This window comes from Mesoplodon mirus (genome assembly GCF_964341445.2).
Source record: "Mesoplodon mirus genome assembly, chromosome: 9".
In the NCBI taxonomy this organism is placed as follows: Eukaryota; Metazoa; Chordata; class Mammalia; order Artiodactyla; family Ziphiidae; genus Mesoplodon; species Mesoplodon mirus.
In genome coordinates, this window is record NC_138985.1 from 55,848,504 (window position 1) to 55,851,175 (window position 2,672).

The following is a 2,672-nucleotide window of genomic DNA, read 5'->3' on the forward strand; positions in this document are numbered from 1 at the left end:
TTGTCCAGACATTAATCAATTACTATGTATGTTATCTCCTTGTCAGATATTGCTCCTGCTCAATTTATTTATTTGTAACAATAGGTAGATGATGTAAAGATACTGAGTAGTTTTCATAAGTTAATGATCCTAGATTTCAATTTGCTTTAAAAATAATTAGTTAAAAATTATTTAAATTTTTAAACAAATTAGTTGAAAATATTTATTCTGTTATCTAAAGTGTAGTGTAGTTTTTTTTTTTTTTTTTTTTTTTTTTTTTTTTTTTGTGGTATGCGGGCCTCTCACTGTTGTGGCCTCTCCCGTTGCGGAGCACAGGCTCCGGACGCGCAGGCTCAGCAGCCATGGCTCACGGGCCCAGCCGCTCCGCGGCATATGGGATCCTCCCAGACCGGGGCACGAACCCGCATCCCCTGCATCGGCAGGCGGACTCTCAACCACTGCGCCACCAGGGAGGCCCTGTAGTGTAGTTTTAAAGCCACAGTATCTGGTCTTCTGACTAAGGCTCAAGAAATACTTGTTTATAATATGATGTAATGAGAAATAAGCAAAGTGATTTCCTTAATTTTGTGGGGTTACAGATATTTCATAGACTTTCACATAAGAGAATAAATGATCATTGAAAATAACAGAATAAATACCACCAGCAGGAATTTGTGAGGAAAAAAGAGAGTAGTTTGAAAAAATGATGTTTTCCAAATGTTCCCCATATTTAATTCAAGGCTCATCTCTCATTCACATTACCTTATTGTTTTTAAAAATGTTTTGTGCTTTTTTGTATGTGAAATACTGAAGGTTACTGGGTGATGAATTGTTTTTGCAAATCAAATGTTTCTTTAAAATTCAACAAATTTTCAATGAGGGTTAATTAGGCAGAGAAATGGTTCAGAACTCATTTTAAAACATGCATGATAATTAGGGAACATCAAAAAGTATTGTTAAATTCTAAACAGTAAACAACCTACTGTTAATGATTTAACAAATTCCAAACACTAACCCACAGAGCAGAGAACTGACCTTGTTTTTTTAAGGCAAGTATAGATTAAGCTAATGATTTACTCAATTCCTCTTCTCAAAAAGTAGTTTCACCAAAGACTACATTTATCATTGCAAGGGTCAAAGTTCATGCAATTTTGGAGCTGAGAGAGACATTAGGTATCTCCCCATCCATCAGCAAATCCACCAGCAGCTGAGAAAACTGACATGGCCAATTCATATTTGGTTACCAACAGGCTGAACTAGGATACAGTTTTCCTGGCTCTCAACCTAGGTTACTTTCTACTATATTTTGCTGTGTCTGTATTAATATATGTAAAAGCACTCACAACACTAGCTAATAAGTTTACTGTGGTGTATTATTTTTTTAATTGACATTTAAAAAATCTTTTATTTTGAGAATCACTGTGATAAATAACAGGGATACACCAATGAATGAGGGGGAAAGTTTCTCTCTTTCAGGAGTCCATGTTCTGGTGGGAAAAACACATACGCTTGATTAGAAAAGCATTAGAGCAAGAATGGGGAATCTTGCTAGGACTGATTAGTTTTCTCCCCTGGGCCTGTTAGGAGTGGTGGAATGTCTGGCTCATGTCGTTTTTGCCCCAAGATCTACCACATTTTTTTTTTTTACCACATTTTAATTACAATTATAATCCCTTAAACTTCTGTGGCCCTTTTCAGGTTTAAAAATATGTCTCCATTACTGTATCTGATTCTTACAGTAAAATGTGACACAGAGATTATTATCTCCATTTTCTAATTTAAAATCTGTATCTAAGACTGGGTGACTTACCCAAAGCCTCACAGCCAGAAAGTTGTAGAACCGGTTCTAGAATCCCAGGCTTCTGGCCTTTAGTCCAATGAGTTGGTCGTAATATTAATCAACCTGAATTTCCAAAATTCCAAACATTTAGTTTTCCGGGAATTCTGAGGTTAGTTTAGAAGGGAGATCCTTCAGTGGAAGTTTGGGTAACCTAAATATCCAAATAATAGCATGCTTTCTTGGAAAAGGAAAATAGTAGCACCCAAAAATTCCATGGAAGTACTTGTGGCTCTTAATGAACTGTGAGGATGGCGTTTTGCTAGAAGCATGAAACCACAGTCAGCTTTGAGTTCCTCGGTTTGTTTGTTCCATTTCTTGTCACGGGGATAAGGAAACTTGAAAATAAAATATCACTGAAATTAAATGTGTCTGGAAAGATGTTTACCAAAATGTTACCAGTCTCTGGGTGGTTGGATTACAAGTTAATTTCATTTTCTTTTTCTGCATTTTCCACATTTCCTACAATAATTGTAACTTTTATAATCAGAAATTATATAATTCATCTAGAGCTATATATGATTCCCAACCTATTCAAAAAGGGAAAGAAATTTAAATTTTCTTAAGCTGGATACTTGGATGGACAGACATTTGGTAACTCTCCCAACAAATGAACACCCTTTAAAAAAAAAATCAATCTGTGAGTAAGCTAAAGAATTCATTCAGGCATTCATTCATTCTTTTTTTTTTTTTTTTTTTTTTTTTTTTTTGCGGTATGCGGGCCTCTCACTGTTGTGGCCTCCCCCGTTGCGGAGCACAGGCTCCGGACGCGCAGGCCCAGCGGCCATGGCTCACGGGCCCAGCTGCTCCGCGGCATATGGGATCCTCCCAGACCGGGGCACGAACCCGTATCCCC